This window comes from Crotalus tigris, unplaced genomic scaffold (genome assembly GCF_016545835.1).
Source record: "Crotalus tigris isolate CLP2741 ecotype Arizona unplaced genomic scaffold, ASM1654583v1 scf7180000023579.1091882, whole genome shotgun sequence".
NCBI classification, from domain to species: Eukaryota; Metazoa; Chordata; class Lepidosauria; order Squamata; family Viperidae; genus Crotalus; species Crotalus tigris.
Window position 1 is genome coordinate 857,080 of NW_024100054.1, and position 14,699 is coordinate 871,778.

The 14,699-nt window shown below is 38.5% G+C and overlaps 1 protein-coding gene and 1 long non-coding RNA gene across 6 annotated transcripts in view; one reads left to right on the top strand and one right to left on the bottom strand.

Annotated features, from left to right (window-relative positions):
• Positions 1-4,695, bottom strand: part of PTPN4 (protein tyrosine phosphatase non-receptor type 4) — a 129,579-nt gene extending 124,884 nt beyond the window's left edge. For 2 of the 5 annotated variants that reach the window (XR_005553692.1, XM_039319347.1), the window contains exon 1: positions 4,062-4,691. The gene's annotated coding sequence lies outside the window, so the exon portion shown is untranslated. Of the gene's footprint in view, positions 1-4,061 lie in introns of all 5 variants that reach the window. The other 3 variants (XM_039319348.1, XM_039319345.1, XM_039319346.1) reach the window with 2 other exon arrangements.
• A 262-nt stretch (positions 4,696-4,957) lies between these two features.
• On the top strand, positions 4,958-5,593 carry LOC120297111. Its single transcript, XR_005553695.1, has 2 exons — positions 4,958-5,158; positions 5,427-5,593. It is a non-coding gene; the product is annotated as an uncharacterized LOC120297111 (long non-coding RNA).
• The last annotated feature ends 9,106 nt before the right edge of the window (positions 5,594-14,699 follow it).

The following is a 14,699-nucleotide window of genomic DNA, read 5'->3' on the forward strand; positions in this document are numbered from 1 at the left end:
ATATTTTGCAGCATCACATAATTTTAGTACTGTAGTCTTCAATTTGGCTTTAAATCCATAGCATTCTTTAAACAAATACTTGTCATCATTTAATCTTGTAGTGAGAGTAGCCTAAATTCACAAGATAAAAGTAAGCAGTTCATTTCCATGTCTTTTCATTGACTCGTTATCATAAAAATCAGTGGTTCTTAATCTGTGGGTCGGGACCCCATTTGGGGTCGAATGACCATTTCACGGGGGTCGCCAAACAATGCAGTCCGCCATTTTTTTCCCCTTTTCCTTAGCTGTGCTACTCCCTTTTATTCTATTGGCTTTTGAAAGCCAATAGAATAGAGTTTCTTGAATAGAGTCTAATTTTATTGGCTTTCAAAAGCCAATAAGAATTGTCCAGGCTGTCTCTGCCCTGCTGAGCCCGCCAAAAGCCCCATTCTGCAAACGGTGCTGCACCAGTTGAGTAGTCCTCGACTTACGACCGGTTGAGTAGTCCTCAACCTACGACTGGTTGGGGGTCGCGGCATTAAAAAGGTTGAGAACCACTGATATAAATGAAGTAGTTTTCTTCTCTTTGCCTTCCGCTCAGCTTAATCCATATAAACAGGTAGCTTACACTGACACCTCCCATTTCATCTAATCCAATGGTTTTTGCTGTTACATTTTCCAGCTCTAGTACAGGAGACAACCAAGCAGACTAACAGAGTAACAAGATAACAGACCACCACAACCATTTAATTAAGCAGATGTGATAACCCATACTATATAACAGGATGCAGAGAAACTTGTTTGCACATGTGGATCATTTTTAATTGAACTGAATATATCCCTGATTCTTAGCAAAACATCAAAACGTCTAATTTCAATATATTTATGGCATGTCTTCAATAAAAGAACATGACAATACATTTGTACAACAAATATTTCACAAATATTAATTGCCTGACATGCTAATAGAACCTCTAAGCCAAATGAAATCAAGAGTTAAAACAAGTAGAATACATTATTAGGTCAAGCTCCACTCTTGTAACTGCATCCATGCAGTTTTGGCAACTTTATGGAAGTGATCTATCATTCCTTCTGCTAAGATTTTTTTTAAAAATTCTCAATCTTGCCATCAGCTGTGAAATTCCCAGAGAGCACCCATCCACATATTAAGAGTCAACTTTGCTTAGCTTCCAAGATCACTCAAGGACAACAAAATTGTTGCCACTCACTAAGATCATTCAAAAAGCATTATTTTACTAAGTGACTTCCTCCAAAGCACACAACTTATAATGTGGCTTCCAATGAAACATCCTAAATGTTTTATCATTAAAATGTATAAAGTATACTTTGAATTTATTCCATAAAATGTATTGAGAAAAAAATCTTATTAAATATAAAATTAAAAAGAATGAATACAAGTGTAAGAGTTGCGCAGTGATCTGAATTCAAAAAGAAAAATACAATTCAGGTTATCCATTAATTCACACATAGCATGTTCAGAAGCATTTTAAACTAATGTCTTTTTCTGGGTTTGTCTGCATCTGAAGAAAGCAATTGCATGAGCCAAGGAAAAGATATAGCTGCTTTAAGGCAGAGGCCCCCAACCTTTTGGGCACCAGGGACTGGTTCTGTGGAGAAAAGTTTTTCCATGGACCACAACGTGAGTGGTTTTGTGTGCTGCCTGCATCCCACAGATGGGGCTTTCCTTGTTTATGCAGACTGGTTGCTGGCATGCCACAGACCGGTACCGGTCCATAGACCGGGGATTGGAGACCCCTGCTTTAAGGTGTTCCCAACAGCTGCTTCTTGCATACCCATTGCATGTATTGAAACACAATGTACATTTTGAATCCAGATCTACGCAGAGCCTAGCAAATATTATGATAGGGTTAATAAACAGCAGTTTAATATAGTGGTTAAGACTGTGTGTTCTAATTTTGCCTTAGGCATGAAACTGGGTGACATTGGGCCAGTCATTTATTCTCACTCCAACACATCTCAAAGGGTTGTTGTTGGGGAAAATAAGAGAAGGAAGGTGTATTATAAATGTTCACCACCTTGAGTTACTTATAAAGTAATAAAAGTGGGATAAAAACCAAATAAATAAACAAACATAAGCATATCTTTATATAATGTGCTTATTATACTAATAAACCTATATCACATACCAATATTTTTATTATAAAAATTGGTGAACAAAATTGCAGTTAGTAACTTCATGTGCTTTCTATTTGAGGGGAATACAATCTCCATCAGCTGTATCCAAATATGGCCAGATTTTAAGAACTGTGGTCCAAAACATTTGATGGGTACCATTTATTGATTTCCTAGTATAAAATGTCTCAAAGTACAAATATACTGCTTTCTTAGCTAATACAAAGATTATAACCTAAAATATGAAGATAAAACATATATAATTACTGTTATTTGGTTTTCAGTTAATACATGCAATGTATTATTTTGGATTTTCAAAAACCATAAAAATGATAGTGAAATTAAACTGTTTCACTATTTTAAGTTTCTAAAGTTCTAATTATACTACTTTTACAAATAACTATTATTTTCACATCAGTATTATATTGTTTTGATATTAGCACTATATAAATTTAAAATTATAGCCGACTTATAATCATTTTTTCTCTGCAAGTGAGAACAGCATGAAGGAGTACATTCAGCAAGTATGTAACCTAGGCATAGAAAGTATCCAGATGCACTGGAATTTTGATAAACAAGGAACAATTTTCTACACTAAAACATAAACCATAAATAAGTTAATCTATCAGTAGAGTGGTCTAATTTAATCTTAAAATTGAAAAACTCTTTTCATACTTTAAAGTTGCACATTGTCACTATTTCTGTTTTTCTGAATGGCATTTTGAATCTCAGCTTCTGGCTTAATGCATTTTTTTTCCTATGAGAAAAGGTAAAAAGGCAGTTTTACACAAGGTACTCCTTAGAGTATCATATTTTACTCTTCTTAAAGGTTTACTTAAGAATTGTAAAACAAACTGCAAAGGGTCTTCATAAAAATATCTTTATGATTTATCAACATTTTATCATGCTACATTACCTATGCAGCAGCGTAAGTGGCTGCTCTGAGATTGTGATATTGCCACACTAAATCCTTACAGATGCAATTCAATATATAGATATGCATCTCTTAAACAGGTAAAGTAATATAACTCTAGTTTCATTTTTAACTCTCAGAGTAGATTTAGAAAAGATGCTTTAAGGTAAAGGCTAGCAGGCTGTTTCAATTTTTTAAACATAACATTTCATCTATTTTAATTTCACTCTTGAAAAATACATTCTTTCATATTATAAATCATTTCCATGCCTTTGCTACTTATTTTCCAATATCTTTATCTCTGCAACTAAGTAATTCAATTGGGGACCCCAGCATGCCTTCAGGCAACCTAATTTTGTCGTTTCTTCACTCCCTCTTAAAGAATAACGTAATCCTGCTGCTTCTCCGGCTAATATAATAGGACGCAACACAACACTGCACGCTTCAGGACAGCCATTCTCATCCTTTGGATTTTCGAAACGAATATATTCCGAATATGTCCCTCTATTGCTATTAGTGTAGCACAGCTTCACAAAATAAGAAGGAAAGAAAAAAGAGTCATCGGGATCTTTTGCTGTCTTTTGCAAGCAGACACCAGCATTAATTCTAACCGCCTCTTCAACTGTTTTCTGGAGCAATTCGGATAATCGGACAGGGTTTCTTTTCAGGGGACGTTGTATTCTCCGTCCTCAGGAAATTCAAAATTGTTCAACCCAACGCGAGACAACGTCGATCTGGCAACTCCAACCATCGATCACCCCACGCACCTTCAAAGTGTTGTCACACACACGCATGCATATGTTGAGGTCAGCCCACAATTCACACTCAAGACCCGAGCAATCATCCACAGGGAGAGCGAAGTGGCAATTTTGCTTGCTCTACCTACCTTACTATAGAGAACTACGTAATAATATTTGGAGCGGTAAGGAGAAGGGGTGGTGTTCGGGGGGGGGGGTTTCTCACGTTAACCTGGCAAGTTTCTTTAAAAAAAAAAAAAAAGCAGAGATTTCCTTACCTTCATAAAACAAGCCTCGTCCTTCCAGAGAACGATAAATGAAGCCACAAACCAACTCGAAAGCCGAAAGGTAAAGTAAAAAAAGGAAGGGGGGGTATTTACCCCCCCAAAGGGCGAGTTCAAGCCCTTCCCCGCTCAGTTCAATTTAGTTCTTGTGTCCCCACGCGACAGCAGGCCAAAAGGAAGGGGGGTCTCCAGCAGCCGTTGCCCCGAGCGCCCCGCTCTCAACTCAAGGCCCCCCCACATTCCTACTGCAAGCAGAAAAGGCGAGGATGAGGGAGAGAGAGAGAGAGAGAGAGGGAGATCTGGAGAGAGGAGCCGCGGAAGGCGACCGAGTCTTCCCGCCTCCCCAGCCGCAGGGGAAATCGAGCGAGAAGGGGCAAAGGAGGGTTCAGTCGTCGCTTCCCTGAGGGGAAAGCACCCTCGTCTTACCCCACCCACCCCCAAGGAGAATTTCTTCCTCTTCTCTCGCTTCCTTCTTCTGGAACGGAGGGTGAGGAGGGGGGGAGGCGCGGTAGCTATCCAGCAGGGTAAAGCCTGTCTGCGCTGAGGAAAGAAGGGGAGGGGGGGTCGAGGACTGGCAGCAACCGCGGGTGCTGGTGCTGCCGCCTCCTCCGTCTTTCTCCCCTCCCCAGAGCCAGCCTCCCTCCTTCCTTTCCTCCCGCCTGCCCTCAGACAGGCAGCAGCATAGCAACCAACATGGCAGCTGCGCAGTCACCCAGTCTCGAGTGGACGGGCCGGCTCTCGCGAGAGCTTCCGACTTCCACCTCCTCGCCTCTCTCTCTTGCCCTTTCCCGCAGGACGCGCCTCTTCAGCGGCCGCTGCTTGGCTGTGTCTGCCACGAGATTGGATGTTGCTACCTGAAGCTCCGCCCTTTCCTTTTCTCGGCCGGCCCATTGGTTGGCCAACACGTCTGTTAATGTCTGAAAAAAATCTAGAGCGCTTCTAGAGCATTAAAGGAAACCTTTTTCTCTGCGAGTCCCGAATTACTTTTCGGGCCGTTCGGGATGGTTTTGTGGGTTTGTAGCATTTTGTTTGCAAAAGATAACGGAGATTGAAGGCGCTTATAGTAAAGAGCAGAGAAGTGATATCTGCTGGTATGTCTGAAGAGGGGGCGACTCTTCAAAAACGTATATTTGTGTAGATTCGTGTGTATCGTATATTTTTCTGTTGTTCGTTTCATTCATGGATGGTGGATGGTTGGTTTTTTTCAAATAGAAGTCCTGTCTAAAAATTAGGAAAAGCCATTTAAATCTATCCAGTAATTCTATAAAATAAAGTTCCGGCTTCAAATCCTCTGTATAAGTATGTATTTGAATTCAATTTTTTAAGCTGTTTTATACGCCCATAATAATTTCCTTTCAGGATTAATGGATAATCAATTTAAAAACAGCCATGGAAGATTTCAATCTATGATTACTGCAGCGAGATTATTACAGGCACAGAGATGGAAAGATCCAACTCTACGCACTGGTTGGTGAAGATTTTTCTGAAATAAATGAATTCTTTGATTAAAGTAAAAACAGTATCTATGTTTATTGGTGACTGGAGACTTTTTGCATAAAAATGAAAAAAAATGAACTTGTGATATAGGGTTTTGATGATTAGACAGTTTACTTTATAGAAATAAAAAATATACAATGTAATTTGGGAGAGAGAAGTTGAAATACAGGTAGTCCTTGACTTATGATCACAATTGAGCCCAAAATTTATGTTGCAAAGTGAGACATTTGTTAAGTGAGTTTTGCCCCATTTTATGACCTTTCTTGCCATAGTTGTTAATCATTGCAATTGTTAAGTTAGTAACATGGTTGTTAAGTGAATCTGGCTTCCTCATTGGCTTTGCGTGTCAGAAGTTTGCCAAAGCTAACCACAGGACCTCAGGACACTGCAACACTCATAAATATAAACCAGCATCTGAATTTTGATCACATGAACATGGGGATGCTGCAACAGTTGTAATTGTGAAAAACACTTTTTTTAGCACTATTATAATTTTGAACAATCACTAAATGAACTGTTGTAAGTCAAGGACTACCTATATATTTGTACTTATAACTGCTGTCAAGATTGTAGGAAGCCACCTCTTTATATCAATCTGTCTTTTCTGTTTCTTCAAGTTTTTTCCACTTTTTATTTACTTTTTTTCCTTTCGTTTCTTACTTTATTACTCTGCTTGTTTTATAATGCGTGCGCACACATACACACACACACACACACATAAAAGAAAAGTAAATTTAAATTGAGAACTTCATGCAAATCCAATATTTGTATATGAAAGTTTTTATAAAAGATGTATATGTATGTATAAATATTTTGCATTCAATGTAACAAATTAACAGTAGAAAAGTAAAAAATGATACAGTCTTATAGACTTTTAAATTGTTTAGAATTCTGAAGCTTTTTACGTATTAAAACCTATGTCTTGAGTAGGATTAGCCCTAGGACACATAAATTAAGTCTTCAGGGGGTCATGTTTATGCAAAACTGAGCAATGAGGGCACCCGCCCAATACATGCAGCCTCCTCTTGCTTGCATACATACCGTATATTCCGGCGTATAAGACGACTGGGCGTATAAGACGACCCCCAACTTTTCCAGTTAAAATATAGAGTTTGGGCTATACTCGCCGTATAAGACTACCCCTCTTTCAACGCACACCAAATAAAAATTAAAAAACATCAGATTTGATTTCAATATGGTAATTTTAATTCAAATGCTTATTACATAAAGGTACTTAGCAGGAAAACTGTCACTTATAAACATAAGGCTGTTTGTCATCAAACATGTAAACATAAAACAGTGCAAGTGATTAAACTTTTCCTAATTCACTCTAAAGCTGAAAGGAAGGATAAGACAATAAACCCATGGGAGCTGCCATGCTATTTGTTTTCTAAGCTGTCAACCAAACTGGAACTGATGATGATAGGAGGAAGATAACAAACAATAGAGAGAGCAAGTGCCGGGCAAGTCCCTGGCGAGTCAGCAACGCCCATCATAACTGCAAGCTATTTTTATAGGTTTTGCTGGCATATACTTTCCCTTTAAAAGCCTTTAAAATCATCCTGTTCATCATCTGATATCATAAAAATATCAATGACATCTTGTGATACATTTGCAAGGCAGTCATCGTATGGATCGAATTCCGTATCAGATGGTGTGGTCTCAGCTTCGGCTTCCTCTTCATCTTGCCACAAGTAGTCGTCCTCCATACCATCTAATGAATTTGATATGCCACACTTCTTGAAAGACTTGATTATTGTTTCTGCATCAATATCATTCCAGGCTTTTATGACAAACTTGCACAAAACATCCAATTGTGGAGCACGCATGTTTCCTCCTTTTGTGAATGACTTTTCGCCACTAACCATCCATTCATTCCACTGTTCTCGAATGCGATCTTTAAATGGCTTGTTTAGGCATACATCCAGTGGCTGTACTAACGATGTTAATCCTGCAGGAATAACTGCCACATCTGTGTTTAGTCTTGCAAGCTTTTGCTTGGTGCTGGGAGTTAAATGAGCCCTGAACATATCCCACACCAGTAGACTACGTTTTTGAATAAGTCCACCTGGTCGCCTGCTCCATACATTATCAAGCCATAGCTTTACCCCTTCTTCATCCATCCAGCCTTTTTCATTCACATGTACAAAACAACCAACAGGGAACTTGAGTTTTGGCATTGTTTTTCTTTTAAAAATAATCATTGGTCTCAGTTTGGCACCATCAGCTGTGCATGCTAGTACCACTGTAAAACTGGACTTCTCATGTCCTGTTGTTTTAATTAAAATTGTTTTTTCACCTTTCTGATGGACAGTTTTATTTCCAACCATATCAAAATTCATTGGAGTTTCATCCATATTTCCAATACTACTTAATGCATAGCCATGTTTAATGCGCTGTTGTATTATGTATTGATGGAAACTAATTACTTTGCTATCAAGATCTGCAGGTAATTTTTGTGCAATTTTCGTCTTTTGCCTCAGTACCATATTATGCCTTTCCAAGAATCTAGTACACCAGGATGCAGTGGCCTTAAATCTGTTGCTGTGATCTGGGTTAGATTTGGCCCACTGAAGTGCAAACAAACGTATTTTATTTCGTGTCACTACATAACCGTTTTGGCGATGCTCATTCACCATGTCTGCTACATGTTTTTCAAGTTCTGGCCAATGTGGGGTGCCTCTTCTTAATGCACACTTACCCCTTGGCATACTCTTTAATGCTTTTTCATTTGCTTCCAGTCCCGAACCATCTTTTCTGTTACTCCATATTGTCTTGCAGCAGCGCAGTTATTATGTTCCATGGCAAAGTTTACAACTTTAAGTTTGAAACTGGCTTCATATTTCTTCTTCTTGCTGGTGTAGCCATGATGGGTCTTGACTATTGGACATTGTATACTGTACTGTATGTATTGGTGCTGTACTGTATGAACTGGTACAGATACTGGTGCTGTACTGTATGTACCCAGTATACAACAACCAGCCAATCACAGCAAGCGATGAACCTTAGCTGGTTGTTGTATACAAAGCCTGCTTGGATTGGGTGGATCAGCTCTCCCTGCCTGCCCAACCCTTCCTGTCATCTTATAGGCCAGGGGTAGGCAACCTTGGCTCTTTTATGACTCATGGACTTCAACTTCCAGAATTCCTGAGCCAGCTATGCTGGCTCAGGAATTCTGGGAGTTGAAGTCCATGAGTCATAAAAGAGCCAAGGTTGCCTACTCCTGTATAGGCCCTAGGGAAAAAATGGACAAGCTAATTCCATGAGGGAGGGGGAAAGGGAGCACAGTTTCTGAGTTCTCATTGGCCACCTGTAAGTCCAAATGAGTAGCTCAGGGTGTGTGCGTGCACATGTAGGCATGCGTGTGACTCCCTGGGTCCCTTCCATTGCCCTCCCCCCAGTAGCAAGCTTTGGCTTGGAGCAAACAGGCTGCACACAGGGATCTCCTCCTCTCAGTCTTCCACCCTGCGAATACTCCACAGCCTCTCCAAGCTGAGTGAGCAGAAAGCCTGCCTGTTTTTCAAAGGCTCTGCCTTGTCAATCGCACACACACCTTGATGAAAATTGCCCTGCCTGCAAAAGGACTTCTCAGCAGTTTTTTAAAGCAACACTACCAAGAATGAAATTGGAGACAGCCAGAATGTTTAGGGAAGAAGGAAAGGAAGCAGTTAATAAGCTAAGTAAGAAAGGCATTCGCCCTTCGAAAACTTGCATTTCCATAAATGTGATAAGTTGCCCCCTTTTCAGGTAATGGGGGGGGGAGTAAATGCTTTCCTTTTAATTTGTTATTAAAACTCAGTGCACTACAGTACTTATAGATGGGAGCCAGATTGACCAGCCAGGATCTGTCATAAATAACACCACAAATGCACCATGCAAGTTTATTTAGGCAGGGGGGGGAGAAACTGCTTGCATAAGCTCGGGCAAAAGGATTGTGTAGCTGTTTTCTGTCCCCACTCCATTCCTGCTTCTTAACTCCGAGAGGAATTTAGCTGACACCCCTCCCCTTCCAGACCCATAAGCTCCGCCTCCCCCAAGCTACTCTCACCGGCAGTGAGAGGTAAACGCTGAAAAGCTTGCATGAAGAAGCACTGAAAAGTGCCTCGAATGGACGCAGATGCTTAGGTTTGTTTTCATTATATAAAAAAACCACCCTACAATTCTTTTCCCCCCTTCCCCATTACATGGGCCATCCCTTTCTACTTCCTTTGAATGAATTAATCAGGGGATGGCCACTACCAATCCGCAGTTCTGGAGGGGTGGGCAAGGAATTGGGATGCAAAAGGGAGGGAAGAAGAGAGGAGACGGTTTGCAATGTAGCATTATAGAATGGGGATTAAACCTCCAGGAAATCTTACCGTCACAACAGCCAGATAATGCCTATCGTACTCTCAGAGATATCTTTAGTTGATCGGCTGGTTTTAATAATAACCCTAGGACTCTTTTTGAGTGAGAGAGAGGGGGGGGGGAAGAGAAAACTTGCTGAGTAATATTTTTCCGGCGTATAAGACGACCCCCCACTTTTGCGAAGATTTTAAGTGTTTAGAAAGTCGTCTTATACGCCGGAATATACGGTACATATCATTTCCTTCTGCTCTTTTCTTACATAAATGAGAGCAAAGATTCCCTTTGTAGACAAAAATCCAGTGTCTTTTTCCACTCATGGATGCACACACTTATAATTTCTGCCATATATATGCAGAGTCTTTTTCCATAATGGACAACCTTTCTTTCTTTTCACCTCATGTAATCAATATACATGTATATGCACTTCAGTGGGAAAGGCAAAAATTAGCTGCCTTTATGGTAGCCATTGCTTCAAGGCACTCCTGATGCCTCCCACCTTCACTAATGAATTTTTGTTTATTGCTCTACAAATGCTCAGATGGAAGATTTGTAGCTATGAATCAAAAGACATTGTGCAGCATATCTGGTTTTTTTTTTCTTAAAAGATTTTTTGTTGTATGGAAAAAAAGTAGTGAGAGGTTATGATATTGTTAAAAATGGAAGATGAAAATGTTTGGCGCCCTCTCCCTGGCCCATAAAAGTCCTTGGGGTAGTAAGGACAATTGCCAATAAAATTCACATCCCAAAGTACCCATGATGCTTGGGGAAGGTTACTTTCTCCCTGGTAATTACTTCAATGATAGGGGTGGCCTGGACAAAAAAAAACCTGTCCAGTATGCAGAAAGAGGTAGATCAAAGAAGGAAAATTGTGCATAAAAACTGTGTGTGTAATGAAGAATTGCAGACATAGATGGTGCAGATTGTAATGGTTTAGGGGGGAAAAACAGGGAGAAAATACAGAATACTGCTGGACAACTTTGAATTGGAAAAAAATACCAATTATTTACTTTGTTGGGTTTAGAAGAGGATCATTACCCAATGGAGCTCTTGAAACAGCTAAACTATGAACAGTTTAAAAAAAAAAAATCTTGGCAGCTGTACCAACTGTAGATCCTAAACCAGTTTTGGAACTATTATTTCTAATGCATTATTTTAAAAACTCACCAGTTTTACAGGGTATTTATAGGGAATTAGCTAGAGAATTATTGGTGCTTCCTGTGTTAATATAACATTAGAACCATGGAGTGTGATACCTGAGTCATTTAAAAGGTTATGAGTTGTTTAAAAGGTTCTTGGGGATTGCAAGGTATATATCATATCTTTTGGTAATTGAAAAACCCTTGACATTTTCTTCATGAAACTTTTTAAAATTGGAAAATAGAGCAGTCAATCATAGGAAGCTCTGGCGATAGTATATTTTTTATTCCAGCACCACAGTTTTATGTTTTTGAAAACCTATTTATTTACTTACATCATTCCTATATTGCTGACTCTCCAAGGTCTCTTGACAGTTTATAGAAATTACTCATGAAACATAGAAACATAAAAAAAATATCCTATCCCTAGCAACAACCAGCATCCAATAATAACTTCTTTCTCATTGTTAAAAGTTCTGCAAGGGTGTTAGGGAGAGATGGATCTTTGGAGATATGTTCCAAAGTACTAGAGCATATCCAGAAAAAAATACCAGGTTTCTAGCCCTTTTTCCTAATTTCACTGATAAGGATGCTCTCTCAACATCTTCATTCTGGCTGAATAAACCAGACCAGTAGGTTTTTAGAAAAAGCAGGCATTTCTGTGCATGAGGAAGCAACAAGGTGTACAGTTTAAAAACAAGCATTTCAAATTGCACTCTGAAATCTATTGCTAGTCAATGCAGTGCTCACAAAACCAGAGTTATATGGTGCCAATGGCTCTCAAACTTACACAAATAAGTCCCTGCATTTTGTATCAATTGGAGCATTTGGCTAAGTCAGATACATTGCAGCAATTAATGCTCTAGGAAGGACACTAGCTGCTATCACTGGGCACAAAAAAAAATCAGCATTTATTTATTCATTTAGTACACTTACTAAAAATGAGAGAGAGCAGCCTTAATCTAATAACTCTGTACACGACGGGTCAAATCTGGCCTTGTTCAAATTCGTTCAGTAATTTTCAAAACAAAAAAGTGGGTTAGGTTTTAAATTTATATTCACCAGCATTCTGCCTGTTTGAACTGCATGACTACAACGAAGCAGCATTATTTGCTATTGAAAAATAATAGCTGTTCTGCATAAAGAAATGAAGTTAAATGATAAAGCTTTGAGTGCTCTGGCTGTACCTCCTGTTTAGAAGAGGTGCTTCAGAACACAAATGCAACTCATTAAAGCAGTTGTATTTATTTCAGGATTAGGATACTGTGGAGGAAACTTCCCTGCAGACGGACACGAGGGTATGTGTAATTACATTAAAGAGTTGCAATATTGCATTCTGAAGGGTGCCAAAACATTTTACCAGTATAACCTTCTCTCAGATACTACCTTTCCATGCATTAGATGGAGAAAGCCAGGTCTCTATAAAAAGATGTTTGCCACAGAATAGGCAACCTGTATAAGCAGTTTAAAAATAATGCAGTTATTGTTGAAAGCTGCTTTTTAATGAATTACCATTACATTTGCTGGTAAGAACTCATTAGTGCATTCCCTGTTGATGATCTTGTTTAATCTTAACCATGAGTCATCCTTTTGGGCTAGTAGCAGGTATTTCATAAGCTAAGAGATACTATCAGTTTTGCCCAACCTTTGCATAATGCATTAATAATATGTAGGCTGTTTGGAAGTGTTCACTCCTCAATGCCATGAGTTTTAGATTTCAAGCTAAACTTTAAAAAATGTAATTATAATTAAGTGTATTAAACTTAGGTGGATGTTTCTGTATGAAAAGCTATATGCAAAACAGGAACAGCTGAAAAAGTGATTCAGAAATAGCATGGCAGTGCCTTAGTCGTATTGGGGCACATAAATGATTTAAAATGCAGTGAGCCCCTACAATGGCTTTATTAGCTAAGAAATACTTCTACAGCATTTTTCTCTTCTCACAGTACTACCACTGGCTATATATTGCACATATCTCCTGGATGGCAAGATTCTGGCAGCAGTTTTGATTGGAGATCTTACTATTCATAGAATAGCCTGTGAGGCTTCTGGTATAGGTTCAGCCAAGGCTGGTAACTAGTCTGCACCTCTCAGTATTACTGCAAAGCCAAAAGGGTGCAAGAATGTGGAATGTGGAAAAGAATGGTGTACAGTCATTTGCTAAATTGTCATTCATTGGATCTAGCATATCTGAAATTTGTCAAACTTGGAGCATTTGTTAAAAATACCTTGATATTGTTTTTTGGGGGAAATACAGTATTTCTTTTAAGCATCTTAGACTGTTTAATCCAATTTTCTATTGATACAATAGGTAGTTAAAATTCAATTATTTATGGTAAGAAGAAATATTAAATTATTATTACGTCTACTAATAGCCTAAGGAAGGTACACAGCTGAGGGGTTTTTTTTAAAAAAAATCTAGACTGCAACTTCTGTATGTAGATGGAGATGCTGTTTTATTGGAATCCAAGTGATTTGGACACAACTACACACATGAATCCTCTTGTCCTAGTTCTCGTTTCAACTTTTCTTTTAGAATTAAAGACGGCAAGAACTATATTGAGCACTTAGGGGCAAAAGTTTACATTTGACCTCTGTGCACTTGAAAAATTTACACTTTGAGATGATCTGAATTAAGCAACTGTAGACAGATGCTGTATTATGCTACGCCATGCACTTTCCTTTTCCTTCCTATTTAGGCAAAAATGGCTTTAATGCCGTGGACAAGGTTATTTTTAATAACTTCTTCAGCATTTGATGTAGTGCAAGAAAAAATTAGATTGCCTTAAAGCTTCTAAATGGCAATATATTCAGTTAAAATACTTTTTTGTTGTGCTAATAACTTCTGAAGCTCCTAAATTACTCATTGTGCCAGGTTTTAAAAGTTTAAACACACAGTTTCTTTTTATAGGCAGCTTAAAAATATAATTAAGATATATATTGGTATGAACTTGGGGAAACAGAGTTGGAATATCGTATTTTAACAAAGCAAAAGTCTTTGTGTTTTAAAGACTGTGAAATATATTTGACATGACCTTGAGAGTTCAGTAATGAATTGAATAAAAGCAGGAGAGCATACAGTATAGCAGAACATGGAGATGAAAAAGAAAGGCATTTGGTTGAAAAGTACTTTATTACAAAACCTCAATCCTGACATTCCAAGTTAAAACCTAATTTTCAGAGAATTGCTGAAGTAGGAAAAGCACTCAAAACAGACTGTAACTGAATTGGAATTGGGTTTTCTTTATATTGTGAAAAGACTGATCAATAAGATTCAGATTTGGCAAGAATTCATTTAGTTAAAAACCAAGTCAGTATGAGCAGTAGATGATGGAAGAAAAATATGGATAAGATTTAATGGAATGCTTAGCAAATGGCTCCAGATGGACCATGGAATAAAATAAAGGATGTGTGGTGTTCTGACTTGTTGAGCTTATTTTGGGCAAAAATATTCAAGAATGTTTTTGGTGACATTAGATGAGTATTGCTTGGAGATATAAATGTGAGCACTGTAAACTTTAGTATGGAGACATTGCCATATTGTTGACTAAGACTTCAAAGAACGTGCAGTAAACTTTAGATGACATAGCACAGTGAAGAATATCTGAAAATTAATATATCAAAGATCAAACAGAAAGGGTGCGGTGATATT